The 22460-nt window shown below is 43.1% G+C and overlaps 1 pseudogene; it reads left to right on the top strand.

Annotated features, from left to right (window-relative positions):
- Positions 1–13671: 13671 nt before the first annotated feature.
- LOC147435590 (uncharacterized) lies at positions 13672–18211 on the top strand (annotated as a pseudogene).
- The last annotated feature ends 4249 nt before the right edge of the window (positions 18212–22460 follow it).

A 22460-nucleotide genomic window follows, 5' to 3' on the forward strand; every position in this document is an offset into this window, starting at 1 on the left:
TGGTTCGTAGGATAAATGGAGTCCCCAATAGGTAGTGCTTCCATGTATCTAGGGCATGTAGAATAGCTAAAAGCTCTTTCTCATAAATGCCCAAGACTCGTTCATCACTATTGAGCCTTCGGCTCTCATATTCTATGGCATGCCCTTCTTGAAGCAAAACCGCTCCAAGGCAATCACCACAAGCATCACATTGGACCTCAAACGGCTTTGAGAGATCCGGAAGCACGAGGACTGGTTGGGAAGTAATCTTCTCTTTGAGTTTTTCAAAAGCATTTTGCTCCTTAGCAGTCCATACAAACTTAACGTTCTTCTTTGTTAAGTCGTGTAGTGGTCCTGCTAGTTGAGAGAATTTTGCTATGAAGCGTCTATAGTATGCACACATACCAATAAAGCTTCTTAGCTCATGTAGATTCCTTGGGTTAGGCCATGATTTTATTACCTCTAACTTTGATGGATCCATACGAATACCATCATGAGAGATAATATGACCTAGATATTGAATCTCTTGAAGGAAGAATTCACTTTTCTTTTGGTTGAGAAAAAGTTTGTTCTCCCTCAAGGCTTGAAAAATCACTTGGAGATGTTGCTTATGTTCCTCCAAAGACTTGGAGTAGATGATGATATCATCAAAGAACACTCCAGTGAATTTACGATATGGTCTAAAAATTTTCTCCATGAGACGATTGAAAGTAGCTGGTGCATTAGTCAAGCCAAAAGGCATGACTAGATATTCATAAAGACCAAATGTTGTGCGAAACGCGGTCTTTAGGATATCTTCATCCACTATCCTTATTTGATGATAGCCACTCTTAAGGTCAATCCTACTGAAGTAGGTAGAGCCTTGTAGCTTATCAAACAGATCTTCTACCCGAGGCACTGGAAATCTGTTTTTGATAGTGATATGGTTTAGTGCTCGATAGCCCACACACATACGGTATGTACCATCTTTCTTTTGCACTAAAAGGACTGGAGAACAAAAGGGAGAGGAACTAGGCCTCACCATCCCTTTGTCTACCAATTCCTGTACTTGCCTCATAATCTCCTCTTGTTGAGCTTGTGAGACTCGATAAGGAGGTTTGTTAGGCGGTGAGCTTCTTGGAAGGAGCTCAATACGATGGTCATCATCCCCTCGTTTTGGAGGTAGGTCCATAGGGATATCATCGATGAACACATCTTGGAATCCTTTTAGAAAAGTAGACAAGTCTAACTCTTCTTGATTCCTATCATTTTCATTTGATGAAACATTATTAGCTTTTAGAGACTCTTTGACATAAATCATGTACGCAGAAACTGAGCTCTTCATTGATTTATCAAAAGAAAAAGGATTTACAAGTGGAATAGTGTGACCACACTCACTAGCATCTATATACATGTTCTTTCCCCTGTAGGTGAAGTAAATTCTCCTTTCAGGGAACTTCATGTTGGCAGCCATGCGATCAAACCATGATGCCCCTAGGATAACATCCTGATGTTGGAGAGGAGAGATGAATAAGTCTTCTTTGTCGACATAGCTTTGGACATGAAGCCTCGACTTCCCAATCAAGGGAGTAACGGAGGCTTGTTGTCCCTTGAAAGTTGCATCAGCTGTTACTATATCTCCCATCTCAAAAGCTTGAATGCCCAACTTGGTGGCCAACTCTATTGATATGAAGTTGAGAGTAGAGCCAGGGTCAAACAAGATGAAGGCATCATGCTCTCTTACCTTTCCCCACGCATAGGAAAGTGATGATCCTTTGCAATGAGCATCCTCTTTTAGAGCTTCGATGGTGGAAGCTCTAGGAGTCTCATTGCGAGTATTCTTCTTGGGGCAAGAACAATAGCCATGTCCTTGCTCCACACACTTGAAACACTTATGGTCCTTGCGAAAAGCTTCAAGCTCTTCAGGAGAGAGTTTGTTTTTACCTTTGTAAACTCCCTTCTCCTTGGACCGATTGTTGTTGTTGTTGTTGTTGTTGTTGTTGGAAGTGCCTTGTGAATTATTTTGAGCATTGGATTTTTCCTTTGCATCATTTTTATCTTTGTTTTCCATGGGCTTGACATTACGTCTAGCCCCTTGATGGAAATTGATGCGTGAGGCAACCATGGTGTGGTGGATTACTTCGGTAATAGTACCGGGCCGTTGAGAGTTGATGTATTCGGCCATCTCTTCAGGTAATCCCGCACAGAATTGCTATCTTTGCTCGGCAAAGTCTATCTTTTGAAAGACAGTAGCTTTGAGATGTAAATACCAAAACTTGTCTACATACTTGTTGATAGACTCATGAGAGAGAAGCTTCAAGCCGCGCCATTCGGTAAGAACTTTATCTTTAGTATCGCTTGGAAGAAATTGCTTCATGATGGAAACTCGTAGAGTTTTCCATGTCTTTGGGGCTTCTCCATTGCCACGAAGGCTAGCCCACCATTGACGAGCTGATTTTTGGAAGTGCATAGCTACATGGCGTAGCTTGGAGGACTCTGTGAAGCCCTCGTCCCCAAAGGCGGCATCAAATTGCTCGATGAAGGCCAACACTTTGTCGGTAGCACCAAAGGTGCCATCATAGGTGAGAAAAGAGATACTCCTTCCTCCCTCCTTGAACTTCTTTAGCTTTTGTGAACTTCGCCATGCAGGAAATGATTTGTGATGTCCTCCCCTCTTGTATTCTCTAGGAGAATAGCCATAACTTTCATCGAAAGAGGAGGAAGGTGAAGAAGAAGGAGAAGAGGGTGACCTCTTCCTAGCCCTTTTCTTCCTTTGTTTCCTCTCTTGCCTTTCAGAGTGATGAGGAGAAGGACTATAGGTTGCTCTTTTCCTCTTGGGACGAGTAGGCGATCGTCTAGACCGCCGTCTTTGTGGAGCCACATCTTCAGAAGAACTTAGACTTTCATTGCTTTCTTTCTCTTTGGATTCCTCCTCTCGAATGGGAGAGAGTCTTCTTTTGGGGGTCTCTTCAAGAGGCCTCCTAAGCTCTCTCTCCTCTGGGAGAGGAAGGGAAATTCCATAAGCACGAAGTTGTTGAGTAACTTCGGCTTGCAAAGCAGGGTTGCCCATAGCTTGCTGCAACCTAGTGACGAGATAATTCACAAACATGGGAGCATCATCATTAGCACCTTCATGTGCAAAATCAAAGCTATCAATGTTCATTCTACTCTCTTGATTATTGTCAGCCATGTTAACAAAATTTATGTTTATACTTAGTGTATGCTTTGGCAATTCAAAACCTTAGTTGCCACTCCTCTTAGCCTTTGAAAATCGGCTCTTAAGTATCTACACCCACGGCTCAAAGTGGTTAATTATAGAGAGTAGAGGAGTAGGTCTAACATAGCAAAGTTGCCAAGGGCTATCTCCTTTCGGACTTCTTATGGCTCAATAATGGTAAAGCCGTAGCCAAGTCTAAAAAGACTCCATTATTAAGTCCAAACCTCCCGAGGTGTGCACCATCCCCCACATAGTGGGCTTAACAAAACCGATATTAGATCCCAATTCCACTTACTCTATTATAATTAACAACATCAACCATTTATAGGCTACTTAAGGACCTCTCTTCTTAAGCAAGAAAAGAGAAACCAAATGCTCTAATACCAATGTAATGGTATTTGCCTATTCAATTTGAGAGTAGCGGAATTTAATGAGAGTACTTTCAAGAAATGATTTTGTGAGCATAGCGGGTAGACATAATTGAAGATAGCAACATAATCATAGCAATTAGTTAACTTGGCATAGACAATACTTTTGCAAGAGAGAGAATTTAGAGAACATGACAACAGTTGAGGACCGGATTTATGTGGAGCCGGTCCCCCCTCCAATAGGCATTTGTATTATGATTTCTCCCATAAAGAGAGACTTGTTACAATACATTCTTTGTGTTCCTTGTGACCTAGGTGAAGCAATGAAGATGGAAAGCTTCATGCATCACCATCATAGCATAACCTAAACTTGAAGAAAGCTTTAACTATACCAAGCCTCAGTCCCAAGACATCAAACACCTTCAAAGGTGGAGAGAGCTAGCAGGGAATGAGGGTAGGGAAGAGGAAGAAGAAACATTTCATACGAGAAAGAGCTAGTTCCTCACTTATCATAACTCTTGTGCTAGCATACATAATAGCATAGTAATGAAGAAGAAATAGATGGCAAGCTCAAGCATTGAAGCATGGCTCTTGGATGGATTTGCACTCCATAGCCAACAGTGTTGGTGTAGGCTCTCAACCTCTACTTGCTTCGAGAAGGAGAGGGAGCTCTTGCACTTTGCATAGTACACAATGAGAGTGTTTGTGAGTGTGTGTGGGTGAGTATACCCCCTAAGCACCCCCCTAGCTTGCTTGGGTCGACCCCCCCTTGTATCTCATGCTTGAAGCTCTTTGGACCCCTCCAAGCCTAGCCAATCACAAGCAAGAGCCATTACAAGCAACAGGGGTAGCCTTGGGACAAGTGTCCCCCTTTCCCCTTTGAGAGAGAGGACTTGATAAATGCAAAATCAATTAATTAAATATTCTAAATTATCATTGGACCCCTTGGGTGGCCAACCAATAGGCTTCAGGCACACCATGAGGACAACATGAGGAGAAACTTGACAAGTGTCCTTGCTGCCTCTTCAAGCTGGGGCTTCCCTTTGTGTGTGTGTGTGTGTGTGTGTGTGTGTGTGTGTGTGTGTGTGTGTGTGTGTGTGTGTGTGTGTGTGTGTGTGTGTGTGTGTGTGTGTGTGTGTGTGTGTGTGTGTGTGTGTGTGTGTGTTCTCTCTCATCCCCCCCCCTTGTAGGCTCGCCCCCCTCCTTGTAGGGATCTTTTTGACTTTGGATGATCAAGCCCCTTAGTCATCAAGCATGACTAAGCACTTGAAGTAGGGGTTGTTCCCACAAGCATCTCAGGCAAGCTTCTCAAGGCACCTCAAGCACCTTAATCATGCACCAAGTCAAGTACCTCAAGCATGGAGCCAGTCAAGCACCTCGAGCATCTTAATCAAGCACCTCAAGCAGGACAAGTGTTGGGAGAAGAGGGGGAGATCGACCGCTTAAAGTACTCAACATAAGCTTTCAAGCCATCACCATCAAACTGTCCACCTCTTCTTCCAATTTCCAAGCACACACACTCACCTAGACTATGACACACACACACACAGTAAACAGAGAATTGATATAGACAAGCTTGTAAGGAGGTGTAAGAGATGTGTAAGAGATGGAGACTAGATTAGAGAGTACACAGCAAAATAACCATAGCTTAAGAGAGTAGAGAAGAGAATCTGCAAGAGAAAGGCCTAAATCTAGCCCCAAACTCCACGGCACCTCTCTTGTGGAGTTGGTATTTAATATATTATTTTTGAGTTTGAGGTGCCAAAAATTGAGGCCCCTCTTTTACAACCACTTCACTTTTGTAAATGAGTGAAGCTCATTAGTTCTTGCATGACCCATAAGGGGAGTTCCCACTACAAATATTTACAGAGCCATAGTGGCTTATTGAAATGAGATTCTAAGATATTGTGCAACTATAAAATGGCCAAGAATAATTGCCATCGCCTCTTCATCAACTCCCCGCATTCCACTCTACAAAATCATCATCAACTCAATTAGTAAAATAAATAGACAGCACATAATTAAGCATTACGCCCAGCTATCCCAATTGCAGTTAACCACTACAACAGGAGGGTGCCCAGTCTCGTAACATCCCTCCCACCAGGGATAGCAACTGTCCTCAGTTGCTCAATAGAGAAATCAACTGGACCGTGAGTGATGGAAAGTGTGGAGAAGGTTGGGAAAGTTGCGAAAAAAGTTTTCAGGCATCCATTTGGCATCCTCTCTAGGGTGGCCCTTGAAAGTCAAAAGGTAACGGTTATAAACCATTCCAGTGCGTGTAGTGGTGGTCTCATGGTCAACTATTTTGTCAGGGATGAGTTGATCTTCTTGGTCTATAAGTGAAGGTGGGTCTTCGTAAATGTGGTGTGTAGGTAGGGGTCCTCTGAATGGTCGTAAAAGACTAATGTGAAATGCATTGTGAATGTACCAATGTGCAGGTAATTCTAAACGAAAAGAAACATCATTAATGACAGCTGAAATTTTGAAAGGTCCATAAAAACGAGGAGCAAGCTTAACAAAGACATTAGTATCAACACTTTTGATCCTTCGTTTTTCAATGCGAAGTAAAACATGATCACCTTCTTTGAATTGGTGTGCCTTGCGGTGCTTGTTAGCATGATTGGTGTAAAGTTCTTGTGAGTGTTTAATGGCAGAATGCACACTTGCATAAATATCATGAAAGTCAGTAGTGAAATCATCAGCGACAGGCACAACATTAGAAAGACGTGAAGCAGGCGTAGGAAGTGAGTGACCGTATACAATTTCAAAGGGAGATTTACCCGTGGCAGTGTGAGTGGTGTTGTTGTATGCAAATTGCAAAATATGTAGGTAGTCATCCCATTTCTTAGGTTGAGAGGAAACATAAGCCTTCAACAAGTCAATAATAGTGCGGTTGGTGACTTCGGTTTGACCATTACATTCAGGATGAAATGCAGAAGTAAAGTCAAGTGTAGTGCCAAGATTTTCAAATACAGTAGTCCAAAAAGCACTACAAAATTTTGAGTCTCGATCGGAAATAATCACTTTAGGCAAACCATGATGTGGAAAAACAGTCTTCAGAAATAAAAGTGCAGTTTGATGTGCTATGAGTGTTTTCTTACACGGAACAAAATACACTTGTTTAGAGAAACGATCAATAATAGTCCATATCATGTCATGTTTGTGCATTGTGAGTGGGAAACCAGTAACAAAATCCATGGAAATATGTTCCCAAGGTCTTTCAGGAATGGGGAGAGGATGTAAAAGTCCCAATTTCTTACCTGTAGCTGCTTTGATTTTTTTGACAAATCAAACAGGTTGACACATACTGTTTAACATCCATTCTCATAGCAAGCCAATAGAAATCACGACATAAATTTTGAAAAGTTGCAGCAAATCCTCTATGTCCAGCATAAGGTGGTTTGTGCAATTCTTCAATAATTAATGTACGAAAAGATTTAGTCACACACAATTTTTGTTTGAAATAAAGGAAGTTTTCTTGAATAGTGTATTCAAAGTCATCATCATGTGCATAAGTGTCAGGCATAGTGTCAAATGAAGTTTCCGTAATGGTTGATAAATGATTAAGTGAGGGTCGTCTACTCAAAGCATCGGCTACAACGTTTTCTTTACTAGGTTGGTATTGAATGTTGGGCTAAAAATTTTGAATAAAAGCGGCCCACTTAATATGTCTATCATCTATTAAAGGCTGAGAAAGTAAATATTTGATACTTTGTTGATCAGTTTTAATGATCAAGTCAGTACCCATTAAATAGTGTTTCCAGATTTTCAATGCATGTACCACAGCAGTCAATTCTTTATCATAAGTACTAAACTTTATTTCAGACGGTTTGAATTTACGACTTTCGAAAGCAATGGGATGGTTATCTTGCATAAGGACTGCACCGATACCTTTACCACTAGCATCAGTGACTACCACAAAGAATGGTCGTTCAAAATCAGGCAATTGCAATACAGGTGCATTAGTCAAAGCATGTTTAAGTGCATTAAATGAGCTTTCTTGCAAATCAGTCCATTCATAAGGCGTGTTTTTCTTCAACAAGAGAGTCAAATAATGTGCTTTGTAAGCAAATTTACGAACAAATTTCCTGTAATAGCTGCAAAGACCAAGAAAAGATCGTAGCTCATGCAAGTTTTTGGGTCTAGGCCAGGATTGAATGGCTTCAATTTTCTTTGGATCGACATGAATTCCTTTACCCGATACAATATGTCCCAAATATTCAATTTCAGATTGGAAAAATGAACTCTTTTCAGGATTCAAATACAAGTGATTTTGTGCAAGCAGATCAAATACACGTGTTAAATGTTGCTTATGGTCTTCTTCAGATTTACTGAATACCAAAATGTCATCAAACAATACAATCACAAAATCTTGATGGTCAATGAAAATTCGATTCATCATGGTGTGAATGTAGCTGGTGCATTTGTCAAACCAAATGGCATGACAAGAAATTCATAGTGCCAAGTTTGTGTTCTGAAAGCAGTTTTGTAGACATCATGTTCAAACATTTTGACTTGTTGATATCCTGATTTAAGGTCAATTTTGCTAAAGATGTTTGCCCCTTTCAGTTTGTCTAGTAGATCATCCACTCTAGGAATAGGAAACCTATTCTTAATGGTGATCTTGTTTAAAGCCCTGTAGTCGATACACATACGAAAGGTTCCATTTTTCTTCTTGACAAGAAGTACTGGAGCTCTGTATGGTGAACTACTAGGTCGGATTAGGCCTCGGTCAAGTAAATCAGTGATTTGAGTTTGTATTTCCCTATGTGTGGTAGGATTTACACAATAAAGTGCTCTACAAGGAGGTTCACTACTCGGTATGATGTCAATTTGGTGGTCTTCTGGGTGTGATGGTGGAATTCCAGGTGGGAGATCATGCATGAAACAATCTTTAAATTGTGAGAGAAATTCATCGTGTGTGGAGTTACGTGAAGTTTCAGTTTCAACAGAAATTTGATTTACCAATACTAGATATGTTTTCCCCTGTTTTCGAATTGCTCGTTTGGCTTGAGTGTGAGAGAGGAGTGGAAATTTTTGATGTGCCAGTGTTGCTTGGATGGAGAATTTTTTATTATTATGAGTGAGAGACATTGTACGTGTTTTATAATTAATCAACGGGTCAAATTCATGACGAAATGGCATTCCCAAAATCATATCGAGTCCATGCAGTGGTGCTACCAAAAATGTACGTGCTTGTGTGAATTCACCAATGCAAACTTCAACAGTGACTTGAGTTTTACAATTAAAACATTGATTATTAAAAACAGTTTTGACATTGTGGGGTGATGAAATTTCAGAGAGTGATAGTTGTTGTGCCAATCGTGTGGAAATGAAATCATGGCTACTACCATCATCTAGCAGAATGGTGACATTTTCACCCTTAACAGTGCCTTGCACTTTAAACAGTGTGAGGAGATATAGGAGTACCTGAGGATGGGTTGTCATCGTTATCATAATCAGGATCATATCCCTCACCGTAGTTAACTTCCACTTCATTGTCGTCGGGTGTAGCATCTTCGATGAGGTTAAGAGTAGCTCCGTTGGGGCGGTTGTTGTTGAAGGGTTTTTGACTTGAATTCCTGTTGACTCCATTTGAATGGCTATTGGATTGACCATTGCCCTTAGCATGACCATTTGGGCACTTATCTGCATAGTGACCATACTGAAAGCATTTAAAACACTTCACCTTTTTGTTACCATTAGAATTTGGAGGAAAACGCTGGTTGAAAGGATGTTGGTCGCCTCGTTGCTTAGTGTTGTTGTGGTTGTTGCTTGTATGAGGTTGAGCAGTGGCAGGAGGATTGTCAAATCTTCGTCTTTTGAAAAAGGTACGGCTTTGGTGTTTGCTTCTGTCAGAGTTAGGAGAGAAAGGAGGTCTCTTGTTGCGGTTAGTGTTAGCAGGTTGATCAATGTGAGAGGAATGTCCACCTTTCTTCTTTTCTGCGTTGAGAGCCAAGTTAATGGCCTTTGACAGAGAATCTGGTTCGAACATATCTACCTCAACACTAATTTGTAGTGCCAAGCCTGATATGTACTTTCGCTTCAATTTCCTGCGACTAACATGTTCAATAGCTTGCAATTGAATTAGACAATTCCAAAAACGGTCAGTGTAACCCTGTACATCTTCATTTCTACCCTGTCGAATTAAATCTCATTGACGTCGTGCTTTAGCTTTGTACTGTGTTGACAAAAATTGGGGTAAAAACACTTTTTTGAATGCATTCCAGGTGCGTGGTCTTCTTCCATGTTGTTTGGTGGCGTTCCACCACAATGCAGCGCTGCTAGTGAGATGATTGGATGCACACTTTACCATTTCACGCTCGGGAAAGTCTTCATCATGAAAGTAGTCATCTAACTGACTAACCCATGCTAGAACCGTGCTAGCATCTTTAGTGCCATCAAACTCTTTGAAAGTGAAGGCTTTTCTGCTATTTTTGTTTTTCTTGGGTGCCGGTGCAGATTCGGTGCGTGCAGAATGTAATAATTTATCTTCAAGTTCTTGCCTTCGCATGCGTTCATATGTGAGTGACTGCTGCAAATTTTGAAGTTGCTCTGCAATCGTGGGTGCATGAGGAAGATGTGCCATGATTGCGTGCTTTTCTTTTTCTTTTTTCTTTTTTTTTAATTTTTTTCTCTTTTTTTTTCTTTCTTTTTCTTAAAAAGAATAAATAATTAAATGGTAATGCTTAAAAAGTCTATTTGGTGATATTCACAGATGCAATATGCGGAATAAAATAAAATAAATAACAGAAATGTAATGTACTTAGCTGAAAAAGAGCGGTGGCGTCCAGTCCAGAATGGCGATGCGCTAGGAAATTGCCAGAGAATAGACAGTCCGACGGTGTGTCACCGAGCCAGTTGAATTTTGTGGCACCCGATCTCCCGTATCTCAAAAGCAATGGCAATCAGCAATCCCGAAAGACAGCCGAAGATTTTTTTTTTATTATTTTTTTTTTGAAGGTTTGCGGCCCAAGAATTCTTAATGAAGGCGGAGTATGTGGATTTTACGGTTGTGTTTGTAGTGGCCGTGCCGACCAAGGGGTGCAAGGCTTACTAATTGTGTCCAAAGCCAAAGTGTTGAGGATATTGAAAGGGTGTTTGTCTTCTTTAAAGGTTATTAAGCTTGAAGATGAAATGGACGGCTGACCACTGAAATACCTCTTTGAGCTTAACTTTAAGTCTTTGAAGTTAACTTTAACTTTTAAGTTTGCATGGGATTCTGTGGAAGAACAACTCAAGCCAAAAAAAATTGAGATGGCGACCTCTAGAAGTTTTCCAGGCTACAAGACAAAAGCAAGAATTGATGCATAAACTAAGCCAATACTTTTGACAGTATTTTCTGTAGCTTTTGATGAGGTTGACATTTAGCTTTTCTTGTGTGCAGGAGGGTGTTCTCGCAGATTGTTCTCATCCATATCTTCATGTATACGCAAGCTTAGCGAGTGCTTAAATTTAACCGTTGAACATACCCGTTCTTGATCGTCTTGAAGCCGAAATTGAAAATTGATTGCCAATTAGCCACCAATTAACAATCGAGTTTTTCTTCTGTGAACTCGATCAATTATACTTCGAATTTCCACGAACCCTTGAATCCTTGAATTGCAAAGTCGATGAATTGCAATTGGGGTTTTGTCGATTAGAGAAAACTCCTTCTTAAAACTGAAATCTGGTGCCGATTAATCCTCGAACCTGAGGCTCTGATACCACTGTTGGGAGAAGAGGGGGAGATCGACCGCTTAAAGTACTCAACATAAGCTTTCAAGCCATCACCATCAAACTGTCCACCTCTTCTTCCAATTTCCAAGCACACACACTCACCTAGACTATGACACACACACACAGTAAACAGAGAATTGATATAGACAAGCTTGTAAGGAGGTGTAAGAGATGTGTAAGAGATGGAGACTAGATTAGAGAGTACACAGCAAAATAACCATAGCTTAAGAGAGTAGAGAAGAGAATCTGCAAGAGAAAGGCCTAAATCTAGCCCCAAACTCCACGGCACCTCTCTTGTGGAGTTGGTATTTAATATATTATTTTTTAGTTTGAGGTGCCAAAAATTGAGGCCCCTCTTTTACAACTACTTCACTTTTGTAAATGAGTGAAGCTCATTAGTTCTTGCATGACCCATAAGGGGAGTTCCCACTACAAATATTTACAGAGCCATAGTGACTTATTGAAATGAGATTCTAAGATATTGTGCAACTATAAAATCGCCAAGAATAATTGTCGTCGCCTCTTCATCAACTCCCCGCATTCCACTCTACAAAATCATCATCAACTCAATTAGTAAAATAAATAGACAGCACATAATTAAGCATTACGCCCAGCTATCCCAATTGCAGTTAACCACTACAACAGGAGGGTGCCCAGTCTTGTAACAACAAGCACCTCAAGCACGACAAGCACCTCGAGCTTGGGCCGGGTTCCCACCTCAAGCTCAGCCCTAGCTTACCTAAGGTCAAAGGACTTTTACACACATTATTGGAGGTCTTCAATGAAGCTAACCCTAAGGTCTTATGCTCCATTGGTTAGCCTTGCTCTTGATAGACCATCTCCCATTTGAGCCCCTTTACTATTGGTCCCGTGTTGAGATAGATCTATAAGCACATATCTATATCTTAACACTTGTTCCCATTTATTCTCCCACATTAAGTGATCAATTTAATATGAGAAAATCATTTGGGTTGGTTAGATATTAGATTTTATGACAAACCATTTAGACACTAGGTGCTCTCCCTCATGAGCCAGGCCAGTGCTCATGTGGGTGATCCACCTTGCGTGGTTCAAGCAAGAAATCCTAGGGGTGGGCAATGGACGCTCATTGGTGCGAGAGTGGTAGGGCTGGTCATCATACTAGGGACTACCCTATTTGTTGGCTTGGCTGCGTGCAATACGTTGAGTGGCATGTCAGCATGTCGGCTCTCTTTGTATACCCATGAGACATAGCTCTTCACTCAGCTAGCTTGATATGTAGCCAAAGTGCATCGCCAATTGAGTAGAGAGACAGCGATAGAGAGAGAGAGGGAGAGAGAGTTTTATAGAGAGAGAGAGAGAGAGGGGGGAGATAGAGAGAGAATTTCATTAACGTTGGTGCAGCCAAACTGTGTCGACCTATGGAAGTGCAGGAAGTCGAGGCATGGCAGTTTTCAGGCAAGTGGCAAAGACCTTGAGCAGATATTTGATGGAGCTAGGAGCCAGGTACACCGAGTTGGAGCAGTCGCTAGTCAAAACTACATGTGTTTTTTTGCTATCACAGGTGGCAGGAGCAAATGCTTATATCCCAAGGTTGGGAATGAGGCAAGGGCTGCTGGATGCACGTGCCATGAAGTTTATGCTATGGTGTTTGGAGCGAGATGTCTATAAGAGACACTACTTGCCAGGGTATGTATGCTAAATGTGGCTCGAAGTTGGTCGAAGGCCGTTTCGAAGCTTTGCCACGTTGAGAAGCATCAAAGTGTTGAAGCTCGATGGAAATCGTCGCAAAGTGTTGCTGTGATATGTGAGCCAAAACTACCTTGTGCTTGAAGACCTTTGTCAAGCAGGAACCTAATTATGGTGGCTTAGTGGTTTGGATGTTCTATATGCGGCCGTGTTGCCTTCTCAATGGAGACAATGTTCGAATCGACAGGGCAATTTCTCAACAAGTGAAGGGAAATTAGGTGAACTTTTTTGGTCATCGGCATTGAAGCCCTGCCATGGGTGTTGGCGGAATGATCGGCCATGAGTTGGCCGCTGGTTGCGTTCAGTGGGAATGGCCACTAAGTTGGAGGATAAGTTTTTTTTTTAGAAAAAAAAGATGCCATAATAAAGAAAGACGAGCAGCGCTACAGCAGTCGATGAGCAGTTACACAGGGGTGGAGCAGCGCTGCATGATGAGAGAAGGCCACTTGGAGCCTGCATGCGGGGAGCACGAGCCAACGACGGGGTGAGAAGACGCCACTTGGTGTGCATGAGGACGAGAAGGACACAAAGGGACGCTGTAGTTGCATTAAACGGGGGAGTGGGGCCAGTTTGTGGGGGGAGGCCAGTTGATAGAGAGAGCGACCAATAGCAAGGTCGCTATTGGCCTAGCAGAGGAGAGGTTGGCCGCCAGTGTTGGCATGGTAAGGAGGATGTGAGGGGCCGCCAATCAAGGGCCGTCAGTTGAAGATAACGACAGGAGTTGCAGCCAGTAAGCAATGCCACAGGGGCCAAGGGGAGCCAGTGAGGTGGCGGGGATGAATACGACAGGGGCCGGGGGCTGGTTTGCAGGAGGCAAGAAGCCAGAAGAAGGAGGGCTTAAGAGGAGGGCCACAGGGCTGGGGAGTGAGGTGGCGCTGTTGCAGGAGTCCGCCAGGTGGCTGGTCATACAAGGCTATGCAAGAGAGGCTGAGGGCGGCCACGGGCTGCATCCAGAGGGAGTAGGAAAGGCACAAAGGGCTGCAGATCATCGAGTAGCTAGCTAGCGGGGCTGCATGGGGTGAAAAAAAGATCAGAGGCAGCGAGTTGAGAAAGGGGTTGGGCTTGTGAAAAGCCGCCAGGGCTACAAGCGGCCAATAGGGGTGCGCCATCTTATGAGGCGGCATATGAAAAGAAAGGAAGGCCAAGAGCAGCCTGTGGGAGATTGACACCGAGGAGAGAGGGTCCGCCATCTAAGGTGTATTGTTGCGAGGCACCAAAAAGTGGGCCAAGCAATCAAACTAGAATGGTGATCTTATGGGGATCCATCATTGAGCATCCTCTATGGGAGCTTTCGTCTACCTGATATTGGTTACATTTATCTGCGAATTTATCACTCTTTTCTCTCTCTGTGTTATTTATTGGTCTAGTATATGTGTATCTCCGAAGGCGATGGGTGTATATGTGCTTTCTATATGGATGTCGATGTGTACAAGTCTGCAAGCTTGAAGATAAACGGGTGTATGTCCAGGATTGGGTAGGAATTTGAGTGTCGATTGTTATTGGACTGCTTATATGTCACATGGTGCTTTGCAGTGTTATAGACAAAGGCTATCTGAACCTACTTTGCAATCGGATCTATCTAGTCAGGGTTGGTCGGGATCGGGCTTGGGCATTAGTTGTCTGCAGATTGTGTATCTGGATGTGTGTTTGCTAGGGGATAGGGTTGCTGTGAGATCACTGAGCTATATAGAGGCATTGAATTTATGTACTGGTGGTTTTCCCATTTCCCCCTTTCCATCTTGTGGAGCCCCCACTGAGGATCCACTGATTGCTTCCTGACCGAGTGTTCTTGAGTCAAGATGAAGAAGGAGTTTGGTCTGGTGTTCAAAGGAGATGAGGATGCAGATGATTGGCTTGCCGATTTTGAGTTGTTCATGCTGACAGTATTGCAGTTGCCAGGTGATGAAGCGAGGCTCCAAACTCTACCCTTGGTGCTGCGAGGTAAAGCAAAAGTTTTGTTTGATGGCTTAGAAGATGCACACAAGAAGACTTGGACCGGATTTCGCGAGCAATTCTTACAAAGGTATCGAAAGGTGGTATCAGCTTCGGAAGCAGATGCGAAGATCAAAGGTTTGCAGCAAGACGTAAGTGCAAACTTTTGATGCTTTTTTTATAAATTTGAAGCTTATTGGGGGGATTTGGCGGCTGCTACTCAAGCAACCAATGTGGGATATTTGAAGCTCGAAAGGTTTCTTTCTTACTTGCATGCATCCTTATGTTCGAGAGAGAGAGTGGAGTATGAAGATCCAAGGACCTTTGATGAAGCGGTCAGAGTTGCCAGAGCAAAGAGTCGAAAGATAAAGAAGAAGATGGAGGCAGGATTGCTACAGTCGGCAATCATGACAGCCAGTGGACCCAAGCCCAAGCAGATTGATGAGCATCAAGAGGTAAAAGCTCCTTTTTTGTTGATATGAATGTGATCGAAGCACGTAAAGTTGATGCCAGGCTAGAAGAGGTAGAAGAAGTGCCATTCAGGGCTCAAAAGGTGCAGAGAGGTATATTCAGGGTGCCACCCAGTTTGCTTCCTCAAAAGAGCGAGGTCGTAAAAGTTTTTCAAGAGGAGGTGCGAGTTCCAGAGCCACCAATGAGAAAGGTAGCAGTGGTGCAAGAATTGACAAGTGCAAAAGAGGAGTCTGATAGTTCTCAAAGTTCTAGCAGTGCTTTGGACATAGATAGCATGTGGGAGACAGAGTCCCTGTCTTCCAGGTATGAGACATATGATGTTTTTTATGTGAATGAAGTGGAGAATAGAGTATGCGAGTTGCCTGCCAACCATTTGAAGGTCGAAGAGCAGTATAGTGTTTCACCTTGTGTGAATATGTCAGTCGAGCAGCCATCTCTCGTGTCTTGTGACGGCGAGTCCCTATTGGAGGAAGAGGTATGGCTTGATTGTGCATTAGACCTAGTTGAAGAGCAGGTTTTTGAGGATGACTTGCAGGAGCTAGAAGCATAGACAGAGGTATGTCAAAGTGATTTGTCTATGCATGGGGTGGGGCAACCTTGCCTTGGTGAGCATGTCGAGGTGTGCTTTGAGGTTTTGGAGTTTGTGTGTGGCCGTGGAGAGTTAACTCCGGCAGATGACTCTATGGAAGCTGATACAGGTGCACCATATGAGCGTGAGGCTCCATGCAAAGAGGAAGGTGCCGCCAACCTTGCAGGTGATGAGGTAGTTGATGAACACGTTGTAGCTCTAGCAGGTCATGTTCTTGAATATGAGAAGGGCGCCTTGGTGCCGTTTACAGAGGGTCGGGATACAGGTATGCAAAGGGATCAGGTTTGCTTGGCTATGCAGTAGGTAGAGGAAAATGGCTAGGTCTTACTATTTTATGTGATTCTATGGATACATGTGTAATGGGAGGTTGCTTTACAGGTGTCTTTGTGTCAATGAAATTTTTTTATAAAAAAAAACTATAGTACGGGCGATTGTATAGCAGATGGCATGATAGCAGTTTATGGTACAGGTGTTTCAAGTGAGCAAAAGCATGTATATGGTTGGCAGCAAGGGTTATGGATGCAGGGTGACAAAGCTCGATGCTATGAAGAGCGGGAAGGAGGGCCTGTCTATTGGCCTACAGGTGCAAAGGAAGACTTGAAGATACATGATTTACAGGTGGATGGCCACGGCCATGGTTTTGTTTTTGATCCAGGTGGACTTTACACTATGCTTGGGGGAGCCTCGAGCTTTCCCTTTGACCTTGGAGGGTGATGCAATAGCAGATGATTTTCTCTCTAAATATATCCTATCTATATAGCCACTATCATTTTTCTTATGCAGTCTATAGCTCTATGTTATCTCATTCTCTCTATACAGACTTATTTTAAGTAAATAATACTGTGGTTGAGCATGAATGCTCAACGAGGGGGTGGGCAATGATGGTACAGTCAAACTGTGTCGATCTATGGAAGTGCAGAAAGTCGAGGCATGGCAGTTTGCAGGCAAGTGGCAAAGACCTTGAGCAGATATTTGATGGAGCTAGGAGCCAGGTACACCGAGTTGGAGCAGTCGCTAGTCAAAATTGCAAGTTTTCTTTGCTATCACAGGTGGCAGGGGCAAATGCTTATATCCCAAGGTTGGGAACAAGGCAAGGGGTGATGGATGTAGGTGCCATGAAGTTTATGCTATGGGATTTGGAGCGAGATGTCTATAAGAGACACTACTTGCCAAGGTATGTATGCTAAATGTTGCTCGAAGTTGGTCGAAGGCCGTTCCGAAGCTTTGCCAGGTTGAGAAGCATCAAAGTGTTGAAGCTCGATGGAAATATTCACGAAGTGTTGCTGTGATATGTGCGCCAAAGCTACCTTGTGCTTGAAGACCTTTGTCAAGCAAGACCCTAATTATGGTGGCTTAGTGGTTTGGATGTTCTATTTGCGGTCGTGTTGCCTTCTCAATGGAGACAATGTTCGAATCAAGAGGGCAATTTCTCAACAAGTGAAGGGAAATTAGGTGAACTTTTTTGGTCATCGGCATTGAAGCCCTGCCATGGGTGTTGGCGGAATGATTGGCCATGAGTTGGCCGCGGTTTGCATTCGGTGGGAATGGCCACTAAGTTGGAGGATAATTTTTTTTTAAAGAAAAAAAAGATGCCATAATAAAGAAAGACGAGCAGCGCTACAGCAGTCGGGACGAGCAGTTACACAGGGGTGGAGCTGCGCTGCATGATGAGAGAAGGCCACTTGGAGCCTACATGCGGGGAGCACGAGCCAACGAGGGGGCGAGAAGCCGCCCGGGGCAGTCACTTATCAAAAGACCCCTATATAACGTGCATTCAAGAGGTAATCAATAATATCCCAATATACATACTATACTTACATTGTGAGCCTATTTAAAAAAACCCTACCCCCCTCTGTATATATACATTTTTATACATTTTGGTCTTTTAATAATCCTCTCCGGTTAACTCATGTGATATCATACACATTCTAAAAAGTGACCGCCCCGGGAGAAGCCGCCACTTGGTGTGCATGAGGACGAGAAGGACAGAAAGGGATGCTGCAGCTGCATTAAACGGGGGAGTCAAGCCAGTTTGTGGGGGTAGGTGAGTTGATAGAGAGAGCGACCAATAGCGAGGTCTCTATTGGCCTAGCAGAGGAGAGGTTGGTCGCGAGTGTTGGCATGGTAAGGAGGAGGTGAGGGGCCGCCAATCAAGGGCCGTCAGTTGAAGATAACGACAGGAGTTGCAGCAAGTAAGCAACGCCACAGGGGCCAAGGGGAGCCAGTGAGGTGGCGAGGCTGAATACGACAAGGGCCGGGGGCTGGTTTGCAGGAGGCAAGAAGCCAGAAGAAGGAGGTCTTAAGAGGAGGGCCGCAGGGCTGGGGAGTGAGGTGGCGCTGTTTTGCAGGGAGTCCGCCAGGTGGCTGGTCATACAAGGCTATGCAAGAGAGGCTGAGGGCGGCCACGGACTGCATCCAGAGGGAGTAGGAAAGGCACAAAGGGTTGCAGATCATCGAGTAGCTAACGGGGCTGCATGGGGTGAAAAAAAGATCAGAGGCAGCAAGTTGAGAAAGGGGTTGGGCTTGTGAAAAGCCGCCAGAGCTACAAGCGGCCAATAGGGATGTTCCATCTAATGAGGCGGCATATGAAAAGAAAGGAAGGCCGACAGCAGCCTGTGGTGGGAGATTGACACCGAGGAGAGAGGGTCCGCCATCTAAGGTGTATTGTTGCGAGCCACCAAAAAGTGGGCCAAGCAATCAAACTAGGATGGTGATCTTATGGGGATCCATCATTGAGCACCCTCTATGGGAGCTTTTGTCTGCCTAATACTAGTTACATTTATCCACGAATTTATCACACTTTTCTCCCTCTCTGTTATTTATTGGTCTAGTATATGTGTATCTCCGAAGGCGATGGGTGTACATGTGCTTTCTATATGGATGTTGATGTGTACAAGTCTACAAGCTTGAAGATAAACGGGTGTATGTCTAGGATTGGGTAGGAATTTGAGTGTCGGTTATTATTGGACTGCCTATATGCCACATGGTGCTCTACAGTGTTATAGACAGAGGCTATCTGAACCTACTTTGCAATCGGATCTATCTAGTCAGGGTTGGTCGGGATCGGGCTTGGGCATTAGTTGTCTGCAGATTGTGTATCTGGATGTGTGTTTGCTAGGGGATAGGACTGCTGTGAGATCACTGAGCTATATAGAGGCATCGAGTTTATGTACTGGTGGTTTTTTAATTTCCCCCTTTCCAACGTGTGTGTGGGTGTCAGGGGTCGTGTGTGTATGTGTGGAGAGAGAGAGAGAGAGAGAGAGAGAGAGAGAGAGAGAGAGAGAGAGAGAGAGAGATGGAGTTAGGTGCATGCATGCTTCGCTCCTCTGCCATTTTCAGAGATGGAGATGCGTGACCTATTCTATAAGAGAGGTAAATTGTGTGTGGATTGTCTACCTTTTTTTCTCTCAAGGAAATATTGGATAGATTTTGAGCTCGCAACAATCAAGAAAATAGACAAAATTTTACAAGTTTTAGTGTGAACATTGGCAAATGCTTCAAATTTGGACCAAAAGATTGAAAGAATTTCAAGAATGTTCTTATTTTAAAAATGCTTTTGGCAAGCATTGTAAGTAGAGAAGGGGTACACCTTTAACTTGTTGGATTAAGTCTTCAAGGAAGTCAATCACTAGCATCACCAGTAGTGTGCATGACACTTATCTTTAATTGCCTAAGAGCCCCTTGAGAGATTGTACCTTTCGGCTACTAATTAATTTGAGTTATTATTTCTATAGATTCATACCAATTTCAAGTACGTACTTTATATGGTTTTTCTTAAGTTTCGAATGTGCTTACATACTTCACACCTCTCCTCTCTCCCATCACACTTGGGCAACGTCTCCTCTGGCAAACCAAAGAGCTAGGGGTATGCTATTGAGAGACCCTTACTTACATGCCTAGAATGTCATTGAAGCCAAGTAGGATGCCCACACCCACCAGAACACCAAAAAAGCAAAGAGTAAAGGCTAGAGTGAGAGGGATTGGAGTGGCATAATAACAACATGGACAAACTTTACTCACAAAAGTTAGATATTTCACCAAATACCAAAATCTAAGAAAGAGAGCCTTGAAGAGGCTAGACATAAGTCCATGGACACCACTAGAGAGAGATTAGAGAGACAAATAAGGTTAAATCTTTGTTTCATAGAAAGATTTGGAGGCGTATGTGGAACCAATGTATTAAGGGTTGTGAAGGGTTGGAAACACCATTCTCAAACATTTGTGCTACACCTCCTTCTCTATTGACTCTTCACACTTCCTAGGAACCTGCTAAAGGCTCTTTGACTATACCTACAACAACAATACCATGTATTTTCCAATACTATCATAGATTAAAAAATCCCTATTCATACCTCAATTTCAACTTGATGTTCTACTACGGAATCTACTATCTAGAGTAGATCATTATAGAGATGATTACCTCTGAGGATCTAAAAATTAAAGCCACCCAAAAAATAAATAAAGGCCAAGGATGATGACACTCCATTTCTCAGAAATCTTAGGCCTTTTGCCTCCTCTTTCTTTTTTTAATCACAGTTCAACATCCTAACTTTTGTACAAGTAGACAGGTAGTTTTATTGCATGGTCAAACCACAAAAAGAGGGAGAGACAAAGAGAGAAGAGAGCTCTTCTCTTTCATAAAAACAATTCAAGAGATCCTATAGGTCTATCAACAACAAGTTCTCAAGTCAAGAAGTGTAACTCAAGAAAATAGAGAGAACCAACCTATTGCACTTAGTTTAGAGAGAGAGAGAGAGAGAGATCATATTGTCTCTTCAAATATCAAATATGACCTATGGAGCCAAATGAAACATGTCACATACAGTTTGAGCTGATCAAAGACTCTCAAACTTGCAAGGGCAAATTGTGCATAAACTAAGGGGCTCAACACACTAATACCCTATCTCGCACCCAAAGAGGGTGAGAGATGAGCCACATTGTTGCCATGATGTGGATTACAAATAAGGGGATATGTTCAAGCGTGTATGGAGAGAGAGAGAGAGAGAGAGAGAGAGAGAGAGAGAGAGAGAGAGCCAAGCAATGAGGAAGAGCGAAAATGGGAGTTATGGGACAAGTGCTCGATGCAAAACAAGTCCCTAACTCAGTATATTTTGGACTATAAAATGAGATACTGTTTAAATTAAAGGAAATCGATGCATTTCAGCAAGAGTGGCTTTAAGAATGATTATCTTGAGTACGTTGGGCCTCTTTAACCAAAGGACTTATCCGAGGAAGTCCGTCGAGATGCTCTGAGAAGTGAGGCCCTTGAGGCTCCTTTATTCTTACAAGGGATACCAAAGGAGAGCCCTAAAAGCAGTTACTCCAAAAACAACTTGATCCCAAAAGCTTTAAACTTAAAATGTCAAAAGAGAAATCCAAAGAGATTCAAAGCTTGAGGAGATAAGACGTGAACTCAAAATGGTGATACTCAATGTGGATTTTAAAAAAGTGGATACCCTAAATGGATACCAAAAAGGTAGATGTGCTCTTAGCCACCGTAGCAATGTGCGGGTCACATACTAGTATATAATAACTAGCAAAAAGAATGGACATGAAAAACCATGCTCAAAATGAGCTATCGCAACACAGAAACACAACAAAACTACCGAGTATGTGCCTTTTTACATGGAGGCCTAACCGACCAAATACAAAACAAAGGAGAGCATTGGGATCTACATACACCAAAAAAAGGAACCTAGAGGTTCCACGTGCATCCATAAGACTACCACTCTTACAAAAAAAACCCTCTATGGAAGAGCATGAAAACCACTAGACAATAAGCCAAAGCAAGGAGATGAAATAGTACCGCATATGGGGGGAGCCCAACCACTCCATCACCATGAGGACAAGAGGATGCCATCGCACCAGCAAGCCGATGCGAAGCATGCAAAGAGATCACCATCAACCAGGCCGTTGAGGTGGGCCACACACCTTCCAAGGGCAAATATTAGGACCTAAGGTTGCCACGATCTGAGATGGGCTGCCACCACCACCCTAGATCCCCACAGACCCACTCCGCAAACATAGATACCACGATCGTCGTTACAGCTCAAAGATGAGCCAGGAGGGGCAACGTCCACCTAATCCAAACAAAACAAGAGATGGCACAGAGAAGCCATGGACAAGCAAGGCAGAGGTGCCCAGCTCTCCACCCCAGGGAGAACCGCCCTTGACCAGTTCTTGCCACAGCTTCCAGCAAAAGCACCACCTTGTCTCCACTCTGTTGTAGCACCACCCTTGAGCACACCGACTCTGTGGCCTCACAGGCAACAGATAGGAGATGTAGTCGCTTCAAAACCCTTGTCCAAAATTTTAGCCTTTTAAAACATCTTTTTTTTTTGCCGTACTCACAATTGTGATTTGAGATAATTATATTAACACGATAAGGATACAACAACCCTCAAGCACAACATGTGCCTTGAGGGGGCTAGGGTTCCATCAGAGACTTGTACACAGAATCTATACTATACAAGAAGCA

The sequence above is a fragment of the Adiantum capillus-veneris genome, chromosome 18 (genome assembly GCF_014529385.1).
Source record: "Adiantum capillus-veneris isolate H3 chromosome 18, ASM1452938v2, whole genome shotgun sequence".
Lineage (NCBI taxonomy): Eukaryota > Viridiplantae > Streptophyta > Polypodiopsida > Polypodiales > Pteridaceae > Adiantum > Adiantum capillus-veneris.